General features: G+C 34.9%; 1 protein-coding gene across 2 annotated transcripts in view; it reads left to right on the forward strand.

Moving 5' to 3' along the window:
- Nucleotides 1-11,907: 11,907 nt before the first annotated feature.
- Nucleotides 11,908-19,655, forward strand: part of LOC135076925 (homeobox protein abdominal-B-like) — a 108,700-nt gene continuing 100,952 nt past the window's right edge. For both annotated transcript variants that reach the window (XM_063971440.1, XM_063971442.1), the window contains exon 1: nt 11,908-12,033. The gene's annotated coding sequence lies outside the window, so the exon portion shown is untranslated. The remainder of the gene's footprint in view (nt 12,034-19,655) is intronic.

The raw sequence follows: 19,655 nt of genomic DNA on the forward strand, positions 1-19,655 counted from the left end.
TCATTTGACGAAACGAAATGTTTTGTTGACGGACCTACATCGCATGTGAAACTTTGTTGAAAGTTGCTTAATGCCAGTGACAAGAGAAGTACATAAATCTTTTTTTAAATGCTACTATAGGTACTCCTATCTTTAGTGCTTGTCTGAAAGATAAGGTATTGAAGCTAAAAAAATACACTTTCGCCTTTAGCCTGAAGGAAAGCTTTGCATTTGTCACTGATTTTGCACATATCATATTCAAGATTGTCATTCAATGTAAGTAGGAAATAGCATTTTGAAATGCTGAGAAGCAGAAATTGATTTTGCACATATCATATTCCAGATTGACATTCAATGTAAGGAGCAAAAAAAGCATTTTGAAATGCTGAGAAGCAGAAAATGAAAATGGAGTGGTATTGTTTCAAGTTAATATTAAATATGCAGATATAAGATAACGTGATGAATAACAGAGACTACTAGACACTAGAGCTACTGACCGTGTTGATTAGATGTTGATGTTGCAATCCTTTTTCTCTCATGCCTTTCAGATCCTGGGCGCACTCAATCTTCACTCACGCACTGTTTTAGCCATACACCTTACTTTTAAACTGTGAACCTGATATTTATAATTAGAATATTCTTTATTAAAGTATCATAGTGACTTGTCTCGGTTGTGTTTCAAAATCGACTAACAGGCCGACGGAGTTCACCATCAAGTTATATGAGGCTCAATAAACCAAACCGCATCTATTATTTGGCTTCAGACAGCTGACGTGGAAACAGGCTTTATGACCAGTATTATTTTACGTTGACCTGATTCCAGCGTGTTTAAGGTTTTTAATTGGCCTTATTAGAAATTAGCATTAATCGGGTGAGAGCACACGGCGGGTGTGTAGCGTAAAGTGTGACGTTGTAAAGGGAAATACTTGCACTTTAAATAATATTTATTTAAAAATAAGTACTAATTTAAATTTAAAATAACTTAAAAATCACATTACCTAAGGTGGGAATCGAATCCATAACCTTTTTGACGGAATCGTCCTCCATCAATTTATTAACGCTGATTAAAATTGCATTGATGAGTAGTTGCTTAAATTAAACAACTGCAAATACAATAACTTCATAAGGATAAATCGTTTCCATAATAGTATTTTATAGCTATTTGACACCTACACGTAACTGGGAAGTGTTTAAGAAGCATACCGCCAACTAGTTCAAAACTACGAACAATAAACTAATATTGAACTACAAATAGTCCTAAAGTCACACACATTATCGTAAATATTGGAATATGAGTTCGTTAAGCCGGCACAAAGTGACGTAACAAAACGTACAAACACACCGTGTGTATCCAGCTTATTAACAGATCCTCACTACTTTTAGAGCTTGAAGGCAAACGGTTTTAACCAACGAAAAAAATGCTTACGAAACTTGAGCTCTACCACAAAGGTTTTGAAGTAGAATTTCGAATAGCAGTTTGAGATTTAGAATTGCATTCAAATCAACCGTTCATCGTTTATTGCACCCACAGGCAATTCCATGAGAGTTAACGTTGGACTAATTTGTGAAGTGTTAAATGAGATCGAATTATAACGGACCATCAGCTGATCGGACGAAGAAAGTGAATAGACAGGATTTAGAACAGTCACTAAATAAATAGTTAAGAAGCTTTTTGAAATACCTAATGGCTCTAGATAAGTAATAGATATTAAGAATATATGGATATAACTTACTCATTATTTAAGTACGGAATCTTCCTTTTAACGAACTTAACGCCAAGTGAAATGCAGACATATCCCACTTAGGGCTTAGTGCTCACAAGTACAGGTTTAGGCACTAACTTTCACTTGATTCAATAGACGTTACTACTTGTACCGTACAACAAAAAATACGTGGTGAGCAACTGAAATCGAAACTTCGACTGGCAAACTGGGCACCATCACCTTTTTCACATTGAACCTCGTTTTCACTTTTCGCGTTCAAATAAACTTGTGTTTTATTGTTTTGTCCAATGTTATGCAAATCAGTACAGCCAACAGTAGCATTTATGGAAGGGTTTCCTAAAACGGTGGAAAAAATTGAAAGGGAAAGGCAAGGGGCCATATTGTAACGTCATGCCTGTTCAGTTTTGTTCTAGGGATAAATATTTACGTTAACCGTGCAAAAGCTTTTTACAAGTTTGCTACCGAATCGTCTTTGTTATTTAAATAAACCCTTTTGCCGGTTTTCGGCGATCTGTTTGTTTGTGGATCAGCATCGGGCCTATTGTTTGTGTGAATGAGTCGCGTCGGGTGCGAGATTCCTTTCAAATTGCTTGTTGACCGCCTTTTTTTGGAGTAGGTCAAATGCGTTTCGGGAAGGGTTTGAAAGTAAGAGTGGTAGATACGCTTGAGATAATAAGCACTCATAACTAAAATGACAATTATTAGAAATATCTAGATAAGTAGTTAGTCTAGGCAAGGTTGAGGATAAGTAATATGTTTCTATAGATATTTAAAGGTGTGTCTAAAGAAGATCGACTTTGAGGTTTTGCCTTAACTTTCTACCCATGATGTCTAGAAGAGATCACTCTAGCGATAATACCGCCTAAAGTGCGCCTAACTGATTGTTTTTCATATATCAGCTTTTTGCACGTGAAGATTATTCAAGAGGTCATTGCTTTAGAAGAAAATCAAAAAGCTTTCATAATACAAAATCACGAAAGACCGGAATATGACAAAAGGTCTTTCGTGGTTTTCTTAAATCCTTAAATCTGGTTCGAAATGTTAAAAAATACAAGCAAAAAATAAATGATTAACAATCCAAGATGCGGTAGTCTCTGATTAAAGTTTACGACGGGGTCGCGAAACGCAATAAACTCGAGTTAAACCCGATCGGACCGAAACAATCTGGTGGTTACTCCAAAAACGATCCTAGGTTTCGAATGTTGCTATCCCTCTCACGTAAAGTGAGATGCCAGCATGAGCGACGGTGACAGATAGATCCGAAAAACCAAAACCGCGTTTCGAAGTAGCCCTACGGTCTCGTATCGAACATTTCGAATTGGCCACCGAAGATACGAGTGACGTTATTGCTTTCAGACTTTGGAATTGCAGGGTTTTTGCAGAGATAAGGTTAACTGGAAATTTCAGGGATCAAAAATCTTTAAATTAACGAAGCTCTGCGTATTTTGTTTAAAAGATCCAATCAAAACTGTACCTATGCGTAGTTGAACATCACCATGAACTATTCTAAATTATTTAATTTATTATGATGTTGTTAGCTTCTATGGATGGATGGAGGTACGTAGCCGTTAAAAGTAAAATAAAATGTATTATGCAACTTTATCAGCATTGACTGAATTTTAAAGTAAATAATCGGATTTTTCGGTAGATTTTTTCATCATTGACGTAGTCCACTATGGTGCAGCAGGATGTATCTTTCTATACTCATCATGGAAGATATCAAGTAGAAACTTTTCCACCAAGATCCGCGAAGGTAAGTGCAAGATCAGCTGAAAGGCGTCGCGTCAGCAATTAGCGGCGCGCTTTGTAAACACCGCGCTGCGCTCGCGCAGCTCCGACTTACCGACAGAAAATTAAGGTAATTCCATGTTGCAATTACTTTTGCGGGGAATGTGGTGGTAGGTTTATTGCAATCTTGGAAATAACAATCATTGTGCAAATGGATGGAATGGAAAAAGAACAGTTTATTGTTCACGACACTTTAGTGTTATTTTCTACGACAGTATTTTTACAGGACCTATGCGCCATATTATGCGCTGTGTTTTAATGTAATTCTATACTACAATTATATCAAGAGGCTTTAATCTATGAAAATATCAGACCCATAAATTAAACTGCATTTTAACAACTATTAAACTATGGTTTAAATGGGTTGGATATCACGGATAAGACTTGCCCCACGATAAACTGACATCATTATCTGATCTTTGATGATTTGATTTGAACTTTGATGCCAGATTATGTTAACAAGTAATAGCGTACCCTGGAAGTAACTAAGATCAGCACTAATTTAAGTTCACTGTATTTGTTATTCAAGTATAATTTTTCATTAGGTTATAATTCCGCCAAAAAATTGCTTCTCGAAATTTGAAATTCGCGGAGGTATTTCTCCGTAACGACATTAAAAACTGTGCAACCTTAAGTATAACTTCTTTGCTGCCTCTACATAGCCTGGGACTTGTATCCATAAGGTTACTTTGTGTCGAGCGAGTCAACATTCCCTGGAATGTGGCACGCGCACCGGCCCTAGCCGTCTAGCCACCTACGTGTATCAATATACCGCTAAAATAATAAACGTTAGCTTGGTAATTATGACATTACAATATTATGTAATTTAACATTATTATATTTATCAAGACTGTCGCACTTCTAAGAGAAAATAACAAAATTAAATCAAACACCTCATAAGAAAAACTATTGAAATGGGATGGTATTTAATATTAAACAATTTTTCAATAACATCGTTTTGAGCGATTGATTGAGGAAACCAGTCCACTGCTGGACAAAGGCCTCCTCCAAGGTTTTCCACAATGCACGGTCCTGCGCTGCCCGCATCCAGGCTCTTCCCGCGACCTTTGCCAGATCGTCGGTCCACCTAGTAGGAGGCCTGCCCACGCTACGTCTTCCAGCCCGCAAATATCCAAATTAATAAATTAATTTGATTTTGAAACATAAATGCAGGTTCAATTGTTTAAAGGCAAACCTTTGTTACGAGTATGATACGCTCACTGGCCATAAAATGAATCAAATTAATGTACAAGTAGTACCTACCTAACTATCATTGAATGCTCGTAATTGCAAGTCATTGTTTTAAAACAATACCAAGTATTTAAGTTCCTTTAACTTCTTGTGGAAATTATATCAGGAGTAATGTAATTCTTATGACAGTCAGCGTCAAATAGTTCGTGACACCCAAAGTGGCAAAAAATTGACAACACAACCTTATTCCAATTGTAACAAAGACGTGTTGCGAACTTTTTGACTACTTTGGGTGTCGCGAACTACTTACTTGACGCTGACTGTATGTGGTATCTGAGGTGCGCAGGACTCTACCCTACCTTTTTACGCATTGCACCTTTTTGGGTACTAACTAACTACACGTTATTTATATTTGCTGCCTTAATTATCCTATAAACACTCACATAAACCACTAAGTACCCACCATCAGTACTTTAACGTGCCTTATTTCTTTAATTTTTATTATTTTAACAAAAACCATGTTTTTAAATCAAGGAGGTTGTAAATTAACTGAAAAGGCTAAGTGGATTGACTCGTCAGAGGACTAATTTAATTTTATCAAATAAGATACCTAAATGCTCCTTTTAATTGCCCTTTTAATGAATGTATGGTCAACTGCTTTTCCTCTGAAGCAATTTATGTACAATTCACTCATTTTAATTATCTTGAAGGGAGATACAGTTTAAAACAAAAGAAGGGCTCTATTTTCAACCGACTTCAAAAAAGGAGGAGGTTCTCAATTCGACCCGTATGTTTTTTTTTTTCTATGTTTGTTACGCGATAACTCCGCCAATTATGAACCGATTTGAACAAATCTTTTTTCGGCGTATAGGTAATACCTCAAGGGTGGTCCCATTTAAATTTAATAATAGAAAAAACAACCCCCAAGGGTGGAAAATTGGGGATGAACTTTTTTATACGCAATATCTCCGCCGATTATAAATCAATTTGAACGATTATTTTTTTGTTGAATAGGTATTATCAAAAGGGTGGTTTCATGCGAATTTGAAGAAAATATTTCACCCCCAAGGGTGGAAAATTGGGGATGAACTTTTTTATACGCAATATTTTTAATTTTTAGTTTTTTTTTGTGTTAAAGTCGGTTTTATTTTTTTTTAAAGTTAATTATATTTCTTCGTTAATATTATGTTGGTTTGATTTATTAATATTATTCATGTGTGTAACTTAGGTGCACAAACTGTAGACTAGAGCAAATATCTCTTTCTTTCTCTATCTATAGAGGACATAAAACAAAGTTTAATTGCATTAACTTAATTAACCTATTGTAGAATAGAGCGTGTGAAAAGTAAAAGTACAAAAAGGTTTTACAACGCAACCGTTGCCCCTTTATAAAACAAATATTATAGGTAGCTCATTTACATCACGATCTATTAATTTTATATGTTTGTATTTCGTTACAATTATAATATAATAGGAACCATTATAATTGCTCTATAATAAAAGCCAAACAAAACTCAAATTATCATCAAAATAAAACTTAATAAACAACACTTCTACATTATTAAATTTTCAGTCTAGATAAAGATCGTTAATTGTTGCCTCAATTACCCCTGTAAATTAAGCTGGCTCGGTTATGTATTGTTAATGCATATGAAACTCTTTTTTATCAGCTCCAAACTGATAGTGATTCAAATTTATTCAAAGCAGTATCTTCATTTGGAGGTTTAAGACTTTTAGAAGTGGAGCTGTATACGTAAAGATTACGAGTAAATATGAAAGGACAATGTTCGTTCTCCATACATTGTTCGCCTAAGAACCAACAATTTTGACATATTACTACCCGAAAGCGAAGTAATACGATTCTGTGTGTAAGAACAATGATTCCTGATGGACACTTGCCATAAAATTAATGATTAAGAATATTAAATCACAGCGATTTTATAATATGTCGTTTATGACAACATGGCGTCTAATGTATTGTGTGAATGTATGAACACCGATTCGCGAAAAATGTTTTGTATTGTCGTCACGCCGAGTCGCAGCCAAATAGTATAAAATAATAGAACAAGTTTTAGAAATACAACTCGGCATTTCACTTTTATAATATGCCCACATATTGCACGTAAATAAACAACATGAATCGTAGGTTGTTTCCACCCTTGTCATCTGACACATGAAATAAACTCCTATTGTATTATAGATATCGAAGCCGAATCTTATATAATAATAGAATGGGTTTTGGAGATCACTCGGGGTTCCACTTTTATAAAATACCTACATATTGCATAAAAATAACACGAATCATGAGTTTTCTTTTCACCATTTACATCTGACACGAGATAACAAACTCCTATCTCCATGACTACCGTCGTAGTCTATGCCAAAGACTACAATATTTTAAGCAAGAAGTTTCAAACCTTAGCGGCTACGGTAACCCCTGGGCCACATACATCATGATAACATTCGGTCGACACTGGAACGAAGTCTTGCGATTATGCAAAAAAGCATCGTATTCTAGTGCGGCTATATCACGTTCAACCGGGGTTTTAATTCGACTAAAGTCCTGACTAAAGACTGGAAGAAAATACGCCGCATTGTATGAGCACTTCGTGTTCGTTAAAGCGGCTTCAGATCTAGAGCCCACATAGTTTTCTTTCCAATAATATCCGCAAGTAGCGCTGCATGATCTTTACAACAAAAACGGCAATAGTTATTAAGGTGCCAAAATTATATGATTACTTTGGCACGGTATTATACACGTTCGAAGATTTGTCATTTTCATTCATTTCATTATCATCATCATCATTTCAGCCACAGGACGTCCACTACTGAACATAGGCCTCCCCCAATGACTTCCACATCGCACGGTTGGTAGCGGCCTGCATCCAGCGCCTTCCCGCTACCTTTATCAGGTCGTCGGTCCACCTTGTGGTGGGTTGACATTGCAGAATATGACTTTTGATAGGTTCATCATAGAATTCGGCGGGGATATCCTCACGGAGGAAGTTCGTAAAAGGGCGGAACAAGATCTTATAATAATGCAAGGCCGAAGCTGTAACGCGCGTGCTCCTACGTGTAATCCGGCGAGTATGCAATAAATAGTAATGTCTGGTAAATAGTGGTAATACGTATCGTTCGTTCGTTCGTTTCAGCCGAAAAGACGTCCACTGCTGGACAAAGGCCTCCCCCAAGGATTTCCACGAAGACCGATCCTGCACCGCTCGCATACAGGCACCTCCCGCGACCTTCACCAGATCGTCGGTCCACCTAGTGGGAGGCCTGCCCACGCTACGTCTTTCGGCTCGTGGTCGCCACTCAAGAACTTTCCTGCCCCAGCGGCCATCAGCTCTACGAGCTATGTGCCCCGCCCCGTCTATGTCTATATGCGCTACGATTACAGGGTATCATTTTGCATAGTCGCAAGACTTCACTCCGCTGCTGTCAAATCAATGTCGCATAATGTTATCGCAATGTGTGTGGCCCTTGGCCAAATCACAGAAGCCTATGCGAAGAAAGAGCACTTGAATGACAATGAAAATCAGGGTTACCATTTTATAAGATCTCCTCACTATTGAGGGTAACAAAGTAACATTAATAATCTAGCCATTAATTACATTTATTACCTATACGAGAAAGTAAAGCAACATGCGGTTTTATTTTAATTTGTAAAATATTTGTAACAGTTTGTTCCAAGTTTAGTTTTACAACAGTATTGCTGTTTCAGCTGTCACTGTGAAGTTTTGGGAAAATAAATAAATACAAAAAATATTAACATAAATATTTATTTAAGTTTTTATGTTCATTATCATAATATGCCAATTTAAGTTACACTGTGTGACAGTCTTTGACACTAAACAAACTCTTCAGCTTAATAATACCTACCTACAGGGCGTTTTTATAGTTACTCTTGCTGATGAAACAAGAAGGGTTGATTCTACTACTGAAATACAACTACTTTTCTTACAGGACCAATATCAAATTCTCAAAAAAATTCACATCCTCGTGATGGTGATAATTTCTATGGAGAGGTTTTTTTTTATATTCGGTCTCTTGGGATAAGTTATTCCATTTGAGCAGTAGAATTAATCCTTTTTATTTGATCACATATAAAAATAACACAAGTGTGTGTGTTTAGGAAAACTTCTTCTTTGGTATGGTATCACTACGGAGTTATAATGTCGGCAACTCTGTATCACTGACTTGTAACTTTCAAACAGTATGAATAATAAGGGCACCACATTGGTTTTCTTTCTGAAAAAAGGCTTTCACTTTTAGTACTAACCCTTTAGCACTATTTCATTGAAATAAAAATACAATAAACGCACAGAAGACTGAAATTGAGTCAACTGACGTGACATTTATAATTTGTTGACATTATGACAGTTTGACAAGACTAGGGATTGAAAAAGTTTTAATTGAAAAAGTAAAATGACAATTTATTAAAACGATTCACAAGGATATAATCGATTAAAAATATTTATAAAATGTTCTGATACTTGCCTGTAGCGATTATCCAATCCTGGTTTCTACTGAAAAACTACTTCGTGGCAAGATTTTAATAAAATAATAAAATCTTTATCTTCTCTTTCACAATCTATAAAAGTTCATTTGGTCTATTATTAATGTGCTATGAATGAGGGTTTTCGCGATTGAAAAATCCGCGAGATGGCAATACGTAGACGCGAGGTCCAATGCTGCATGATTGGTGGATATCTGTCAATGTCATGTCAAAAATAACCAATCATGCAGCATTTGGACCTCACGTCTACGTATTGCCATCTGGCGGATTTTTCAATCGCGAAAACCCTCATTGGCATAGATCATGAGAGACTGGCAACTATACTAGGTTGATATATGTTTCTCACACTTCAACTGGCATTGGATTCAACATCGGATTCTGACACTTTTACAGTAATGATACCATGAATATCAGTTTATGGTCCTAATTATTTTTATTTTATTTACGACCTTCGACCAGTTGGACACTTTAGATAGCTTCTTGTAATAGTGTCAATATCTTTTTAGCTTTTAACGCAAATCTAGTCTTCAAAGCAGTTTAATCGATTTATTTTATTTTCAAAATCGATATTTTATTGTCTATGATCGCCGCAGGAACATCACTATACATGGACTCCCAGCAATAAAGTACGGTAATGCCTCGTACAGATTTTATCGGCAAAAATTATGGAACTTGACGGTTTTAGACCATGCCACGCACCAAAACGTCCGGAAGTTGTAATAGTATTATAGAATAAACGTTAAAAGACTTATTTATTTGATTTTTCAATGCTTAAGTGTCCATTAGAACGAAAGGGTGCTTAATGTATTAAAAAAAATAGAAAATAATTATGATGGGTTAATGTTTTTGGGCGGTTTTTTAGGCGGTTTCTGACAATGTCCTTTAATAAAATCCTTATAAATTGGCAAAAATATTTAACGTCATTAAGTCATGGATATTTAAAATATTAGGAGAATATTTTTCATAGGATAATTCTTTCAGTCGTTTACAGTTTTCAGAACTAGATGATGATAGAAATATTATTTTTCATTGCCAATAGCAAATCGTAGAGTTCAAAAAGCAAACAAACAAAATTTTTTTTTTTTTCTCTTTATTTGGGACAACAAACAGTTACATTGAGGGCTTATGTACTAAATCTTATGTACTAAAATTGTTATTCTTGATTTGCTAAGGCCGAATCCCATAACAAGATTTTTTCTGCAGAGGTAAAAAACATGAGTTTTTGTTCTTTTGTCCATGAAATAATGTTGGATTCTATGGAAATAAGGTTTCCTGTAAGAAGCTGATGAAGTCAAGACGCCACTAAAACATAAAACCAGTAGATTACCAAACGAGGAAAGCACGATTGAGTTAAAATTTTAGTGTGTCAAGAGTTTTTTCTTTAAGTTTGTGTCTATTGCACGAGAATCACAGCTAAGTTTATGGATGTCTCTATTGTTTATTCAAATAACTTACTTATTTCGCTTTGAAGTTTGAACATAATAAAATCTGTTGTTTTTTGTGGTAGTCTAATGTGAGAGCGGTCATACACTATCTTACAAATTGTATCAAAACTGATGCTATCTAAATAATTATTGCTGTGTTAATTGCCTAGTGTCTACTACCTACTGTACAAAGAAAGAGTGATGTTTTATTTTATAACGGGATTGTTATTTTCTTGTAAAGTGAAAAATAAAATATATATTACGGCAATTTGGCAAAGTTACGTATCCATAGCTTTCGAAATATTATTTATTCTCCTAATTGGGCGATTGTAAACGAAAAAATATGGTATTGCGGTAGGCAGTTGACTTATTTATACGTCAATTAAATAATTCTGTCACCAATGCTAGTAATTAGTTCAAATATTTTATGTTCGCGAAAGTAATTAATCTTATGAAACGGTTTGAATTGCTCGTTAAAGTGATTGAATGATCAATAATATTATTGAGTGTAGCTTTAATAATATTCGATCCAAAATTTATAACATTTATATTACTTTATTCATTAATTTAAATGATAATGCCAGTAGGTAGTAGTTACTTATTCCATGCTTCTTGTCATATCTATCGGAAAAATAACGAAAGGTGGAGTAAATGGATCATCACAATGTAGACTAAGTTCAGAAACCGTAGTGAATACGCCCAACTGCTCGATTAAATGACGCTCTCAAAATAATACTTACTTAAGTAGATGGCAGTGGCAGGAACAAAAAAAGCTTAAGTACAGCCACTGGCTGAAAACATGATGAAATATTTAAAAATAAATGCTTTTTTGTACTTATGTATTCAAATTGATTAGTCTTTGCGTAAAAAATTTAGCAAGATCGCGCATGTTTATTGATTTAATCGTTCCACTGGCCTCAGTAGTAGTATTTTAGTCCTCCACTTAAAATATAATAGGTTGTAAAGTTACACCGTGGCGCGCCATTAAATACGTCAGTGCATACGTCATTAATAGTCCACGGTTGCGTGTGTAATGTGCATCCTTTAACCATCGTATTCGCACAATCGCTGATGGTTGTCACTCCATAAAAGTAAAAAAAATCAATGACGTTGCGCGTCGTAAAGTGCATGTAAAAAATGGAGACTTACGAGTAACATGGGGTCGATGATACATTTCCCGGGGTCTATGTATGAAGCGGCGCGCGCGGCTTGCTCGGCCGGGCCCGCAGCACTGGCCCGGCGCCCCGCCCGCCCAACTACCATACCGTCACTCGCCGCCGCCTCGACTGGCCGCGTCTACCCGCGCACCATAAATAGTGCACATAATTAATTTACAACACCAGTAAAAGTGATGATACAAGTTTATCGACTATAAATCTGTGGTGTGTTGTGATCGCGTGTGTCGCAGGTAAGTGATAATTGCTCAGTCGCATGCCGCGCGGTTTGAGCAAACACCCGCCGTGTGAACCGCGGCAAAACAAAGACCCTTTCGGAGTTCGACTCGAGTTGACGTGCCACAATTCGACACTCCTCGACGAATGCGACCGTTAACTATTCCTGGTTCTTTTAATTCGGTTAAAAATATCTTAGTGGTTTCTTTCAAAGAATGAGACATCGTGTTCGGTTGGCTCATTTGTGTAGTTTTTGTTTTGTGTTCAATCTTTGGAAAGTTTCGTGAGTGTAAACTCAGTTTGTGATTGGATCCTTTCCAGTTGGGTTAGTGCTAATAAATGTACCTACTAACTGAAATCAAAGTTAATGTTAAATTTGGTTTAGAAACTATGCAATTTTCTTTACCGCTTTCTATTAATTCTCTATACATATTCGCAATACATTTAATTTATTGCTTATTCTGATGACCACTTATAATTGCATAGTAAACGTGGTTGCTATTTATATTTACTTGTACATTACTCAGGAGTTTAAGTCTTATTATTTGAGTTTACTTTGCAAATCTATGATGTAACGGATTACGCAATCAAAACACCATAAAGCTTAGCGGTACCAATACCAATTGGTTATGCATTCCATTGTAATGTATATTCGATGTGGGTTATCCATCTTATTCAAATGCCATCGTGCAAATAGTAATATAAAGAATAGTAATGAATAAAATAATGAATCTAATATGCTCTTCAGAGCACCCGAGCCTACAACTGTAGACTTTAGATTTTCTTTAAATTTCTTTTTCAGCCGCAATCGATTTTCTGCTTTTCAAAAATATCTTGAATTCTAATCATGCACAGTTTTCTTGTTCTCATCCAAGGTTGATGTTGAGATTTTCCAAAATAATTTCTAAGCAACTGCAAACATAAGCTCCATTTTTACTAAAATAGACTTTTAGTACCTACAGCCAACTCAGGCAACGCCGGGTAAGAGATTTTCCTTGATCTTAATTTACCGTCAGACCGGTGATTGGCCAGTTTCTATGCTACTCGTTTATTTATTATTAGTCAAAAGGTTTATAAACAAGATGCGTGAAAAATAAAAAAGCTATCAGTACTAGCGATAGATGCTCTTTCAGTTTAGCGTTTTCCACACATATCGGCATAATGTGCATAGTGCGGTGTGCGCTACATTTTACAGATTAATGGCGTATCTAAATCAATCATTTTTAATCGTATAGATAGGCTGTGCGTCTGAAAGAGAAAAGCTAATTCCAATAAAATTATACGTGCTTTTTAAATTTTTATGTAAAAATAAAATAAATAAATAATGTCGAAATAGCTAAATTTACATGAACGAAGTTTATTTTTGCATAGAGGTTCTAATTTTCAGCGTAAGGCAGCACCTACATAATATTGTGATCAATCATGGGTAGTAATTTTTGGTAACAGTATTTCCTTATTAATTTCGTCTCTAATGTAATTCAAATATAATAAAATATTTAAAGAAAAGTCACAAATTTTCAGATGAACAAAATATATTCAGCGCTGTAAATACAAGATAATATTTTTCACAATTCAAATAATATTTTTGATTAGGTTGTGATGTTTTTCTTTGATCTCCGATTATTGCTAAAAATGTTTATCTGAAAGAAAGATTTTCATTTGAACGCGCTGAAAAGATTTCTTATATGTATGTCACCGTAATATTGTGAATTCCGTCAGATTATAATCTAACGTAGTTAAATTACAATCTAACCTAACCTAACCCACTGTTAGTTTACAATCTCACGCGTGATATTATAAACTGACGGAGTTCACAATTTCGCGTTGACATGTATACCTAGACCTAAGGCCCAGAACAGACGGTGAAACGCAACTGCAACGAAACTGCAACTTTGTGATGATTCTGATGAATGAAACTGAAAGTTTCAAACTGGTCGCGTTGTGTCATGTGTGGTCTCTCATCGGACGCTATGGCAGAAACTTAGATGCAACTCAAAAGTAACTAGCAGTTGCAGTTGCGTTTCACCGTCTGTTCTGGGCCTAACTTTAACTATTCCAATAGCACTCACGTCATATGGATCGACGTTTCCCTTGAAGCTTTTTTACATTCAAATGCTTAACACTTTCAACGCCACAGTCAATAGACGCGTATTCGTTTGTATACAATCACTGTCATGTAAATGACTCCAATCCATCTCGCACGATTCGCTAAATGAATGACACTGACCATAAACTCATAATAGTCAGTCTCTGCACCCACGTGCTAGCCCCATAGAGCTTTTACAACTCTTATGACCCAACCCGTTAGGTTCACTTTCGGCTGACATAATAGAATAGTTTATTACTATATGCCAGCCGATATAAAAGTAGACACCCAAGTTGTGACCAAGTAGTGGATTAGACCCATCTTGCGCCATACTAAGACCAGTTTAAACGTTTTGAGGAGGCCATTTTTAAGGTCCGTCAAATTTATGTTTACGATTTGTTGTTATTGCCGCTGTACATTTTGAGCTTTTGATGCAACAACGAAGGCTTCGGATGTGCTTCTTAATGCCATGATCTTTCGTGAGCTTTCAAATTAATTTCGTCAAATCTTATGGATTTCGTAGAGTTGTAGAGTCTTACGTCGGCTTAGATTAATAAAAACTTTATTTATTATTGGATTTGTTCACAGATAATCTTCTAATACTCTTACTTAAGTAAAGAAGAGAATAAGGCACATTTAATAGTAATCACATATTATTACTTTTTAAGGAGGACTGAAAAATAACAATAAATTAAATAGCAAAAATATTATGGTTTCTACTTTTAATTCCTCTTTTGTGGTAAGGGTGGTGGGTGTGACCCATTAATTTTCCTCTTACATTTGTAGTAAAAATATTCATAATATTGTTGAATGGAGTATGATAGAAAGTCTGATATTTAGAACTCTCTAAAATTAAGCTAAAACTCGATTTGTATTATTTTCATCAATCAAACGTTTCACATGGTAAATCAGCCTTAGAATTTGCCCAGTCATTCATAACTTATGACATTTCCACTTTCTCTAGTTTATGACCAATCTAGACCTTCTATCCTTAGATTTATTATTCCATACAAACAGGACCATAGTCGAAACATGTACATCTAAGATTTCCCATCTCAAAAACAATTTTATGGTATGTTTTATTTAATCAAGAGTGGTAATAAACCCTCCGATTGGTAATTACAATCGCGTAGTGAGTGTAAATTTGTAGTGGCGCGATGTTATTTCAAAAGAATCGCCGTTTAAACCCTTGAGACGGTGTTTCTAATCAATATCCAATCAGCGGTTGGCAGTAAAGCTAACTAAGCGGGAAATTAAGTTGGGCGGAGTATGCGTGTGTGAGTCGGCGCTCCTTGTCTGTATGTCCAGCTTTCTTTTTGTTTGTGTTTTTGCGTCGTGCATCTACGCATTTTATGCTGAGCATCGAATCTTGGCTCTGTGTTTAGAGATATTGCAATCATTCTGAAAATTATTTTAATAGACACTGCTCTAGATGAATGTACATTGTTTTTTCTATTTTTTCTAGCCTTTTATGAAAGGCTTCAGGAGTAACCATGGGGGTTAATAAAGACTCCGAACCATGGAATCATAATTTTTTTCAGACTATCAGGTTATATCAAATTATTATGTAGGTCCACAAAATAATTATTCTGTGCCTAGGAATCGAACCTAGGACTTCTGAATGAGAGTTTATTTCGTCATCTCTATTTCATCAAGATGAGGTGATAAAGGTTCTAAAATGTTTAGCTAAAATATTTTTATAAACACTTGCTATACAAAGTCCCAAAGATAGAGTTGATGATGAGCTGATGCTGGAATACCACTACATATTTAAATACACGTAGGAGACTAAAAAGATCGTCATTTGTTATATCAACACTAGCTGTGCCCGCTACTTCGTACGCGTGAAAACCCGTTTTCGCAACATTTTTCATCGTTGCTCTGCTCCTATTGATCGTAGCGTGATGTTGTATAGCATATTATAGCCTTCCTCGATAAATGGGCTATCTAACATTGAAAGAATTTTTCAAATCGGACCAGTAGTTCTGGAGGTTAGCGCGTTCAAGTAAACAAACAAATTCTTTAGCTTTATAATATTAGTATCAGCGTTGCCAGACGTCCCGATTTTGGCGGGACGTCCCGATTTTTAAATCAAATTTATATGTCCCGCGCGGGACAAGCTCGGTCCCGCTTTTCGGAGAGAGACACTCACTTCACCAGACTATTATTTGAAACGCCATATTACTAAAGAATATTTTTTTTTGTTTCGATTTTTTTTCTTTTTTTATTCTAAAGAGAATAAATCTGATTTAAAATATTGTTTTTTTGTTAAAGTACATTTTCTATGGCTACTTTTGCTATCTATCTATTGTCACGTAAACGTAATTTTAAGTCAAATAAAAAGATAAAAATTTGAAAGCCTTTGATTGTATACGTTTTTTTACTATGTCCCGCTTCTGACGGAAGAATCCCGCTATTTTCACTCAAAAAGTACCAAAGTCCCGACTTGGCGAAAAAAAAAACTGGCAACGCTGATTAGTATACTTAGATTCTTTAGTGAGGGATCTGTCCTTTGTTATATCAACGTGCTGTGACGTCATCACAATCCAGTTGCATCGCAGTTGATGGACGGGCAATAATTCCAAGCGTTATAAACTTTTGAGTCTATAAATCGCTCGGCTCTACGCTTCTCGTAAACGCTTGCAAATAGACACTCGTTTTATTATGAATGTGATGTGGTTGATGATTTAGTAGATTTGTATAATCGTTATTAGATAAGAATGATCGTATTAAGATCAATAATATTCGTTACTGGATGTTATTAGATCGTATAAAATTAGATTGAAGAGAAAATTTTGATTGAGTTTTAGGATACGGTATTTCTTAGTCTATTGTTCTACTTACAGTGGCACAACTTAGGTATAAGGTCACATTACTGACAATTTTTTTTCGTGTCAGCAAATAAATATAGCTTTTACCCTTGGTTATTATACTACCAAAACAATGCAGTGACAGATTATATTTATTAGCATCAACCTAATAAATAAGTAAACCAATTTATAATGCTTAGATTTTTACAGCTTACATAATTTTTAAGGCTTCACTACGTTTTGTCTCTACATAGAGCAGTGGCAGACTAACCAACGAGAAATATTTTTAACTTTATAAACTTTTAGTATACAGTGTGAGTCACGTTAAAGTGTACATATGAAAATAGATGAAACTAGACCTATTGTTATCGACAAAAAAGAGGTCAAAAAATTTTTGAGATTTTTTTTTAATTTTTTATAGAATTTCTTTTCTTCCAATTACTTATTGTAAAGAAAACGTAATAACTTTTAAACTAAGCGGTATATCCTGATAAAATAAAACTAGTAATAATGCTAAATAACAGGCGATACAAAAAAAATACATAAAATACACAAAAAATGCCAACAAATAATAAAAAATAATACTTTTTGATAAAAAATCTGCTTTTAAATTCGTGTTTTTTTGGTTATTTGATAAATTTCTCCAAAAAATGCCCCAATAACAGGTGGTTTTTATTACTTTTTATTATTCTCTATTGTATTATGTTTGTAAAACCAAAAATCGTATGTCTCTATCCCTATCACAACATTTGCTATGATCGTTTGAACAAAGGCCTGCCACAACATTATTCTCCGCTACAGGTAGAGACAATTTTAATTTTAACTAAAATGCTTATTTTACTTCGAAATCTTTTGTTTTTATTTGAAATCTATTTTTGTTTGTCTAATGTTAATGTTTTTATTTGTCTTTATCAAAATTACAAATCTAGAGCCATTTTCAGTTTCGTTGTTAACGAAGCGTTGAATGGCGCGCCCGGAGAGGCTTAGTTCAAACGATCATTGCAAACGTTGTGATAGGGATAGAGACATGCGGTTTTTGGTTTTACGAAGGGAATACGATAGAGAATAACACAAAGTAATAAAAACCACCGGTTATAGGGGCATTTTTTGGAGAAATTTATCAAATAACCAAAAAAACACGAATTTAAAAGCAGTTTTTTTTCAAAAAGTATCACTTTTTATTATTTGTTGGCCTTTTTTGTATATTTTTATATATTTTTTAGTATCGCCTGTTATTTAGCATTATTACTGTTTTTATTTTATCAGGATATACCGCTTAGTTTAAAAGTTATTACGTTTTCTTTACAATAAGTAATTGGAAGAAAAGAAATTCTATAAAAAATTAAAAAAAAATCTCAAAAAATTTTTGACCTCTTTTTTGTCGATAAAAATAGGTCTAGTTTCATCTATTTTCATATGTACACTTTAACGTGACTCACACTGTATAAGTCATACGACTGACTTTAGGGCCGTTAACTCTAGCAAATAGACTCTTGGTCAGTATGTAAAGTTTCTTTTGATTTATAGTGTGTTCGATCATTAATTTACTGTTATTATTTCGCTATTAGGATTCAGAATAATAAAATTAAAGGATACATAATAATGACATTCAATTGTTCGGCAACGATAAATTAATATCGTCTCTAGATTGCAATTATTTCGGATTAAACAGGCCTAGGTAGAGGGCTAAATCCTTACGTAGAAAATCTCATTATTCGCCATTTTGTATGATTGAGTTATATCTACTTAATTAGTTAGATCTTGAGTCTATAAAAACGACTCTACTTAAGCTTTACCTGCAAAACTAGAATGACTACTAAAACTTGGAAGCATAATTTATTCTTCTGACGGTGATACCTATTACATTTTACATGCCTAAAACAGTCAAAACCAATCCTGACATTGCACCAATGAAAGCTGTGATCTTACTGATCACAAAACACCAAACTGGTTTGATAGGACAGAATTATCAATGGCCGAAAAATACCAAGAGTCCCCTTCGAAAACTTCAATCGTCAATCACGATATTGTGGCAAGCTATCCGCAGGATACTCCCACATTAAAATGGTAGCCTTTGAAATGGCTAAAACTAATTATCTGATCAAATTAAGAAGTCTCATAAAAGTCAACAAACGCTACCAAAGTCGCCTACCATTATATTCGGTCGTATTATCTTTTAAGCTCCACCCATCTTAGGGAAGGAGACGAGCTTGTTGGAACACCCGCGGGTTTTTAGGCGTTCTTGTGGGCGGCGCCTAAAGAAGCCCGGCCCTTTGCAAATGGCGCCTAAATCGGCCAATGAGGTGTCTGTCAGCCGTGAGCGTTCTTTCTTTAAACCGTTGCTTAGCAACGCCAAGGTCAGCAAAAGTTAAATTTTAAGAAAAAAATGTAGGTTTGCCCTTGGGTTTAAAATTTTTCGTTTCTAATTTTATAATTTTATTTTGTGCAAGACTGTTAAATTTATAACAATTTTTATCTTTATAATAAACGAGCTATAAATGCTTTTACTTTGATAAAATCGGATTTCAAAAAAAGTGTAAAAAATATTAGAAAAGCGGTCATGAAAATGTTTTTTAAAATGTCCCATGTATAAAAACAAATAAATATAAAAATATCTAACGTATACGGCTATGTGTAAGTACCTACTTATTTAAATATTAAATTAGAATTTTTATGTACTAGTAGGAGCCATCTACAGAAAATTGCTTAACTTAACTACTAAACTTACGTGATACATGACATG

Source organism: Ostrinia nubilalis, chromosome 12 (assembly GCF_963855985.1).
Source record: "Ostrinia nubilalis chromosome 12, ilOstNubi1.1, whole genome shotgun sequence".
Lineage (NCBI taxonomy): Eukaryota > Metazoa > Arthropoda > Insecta > Lepidoptera > Crambidae > Ostrinia > Ostrinia nubilalis.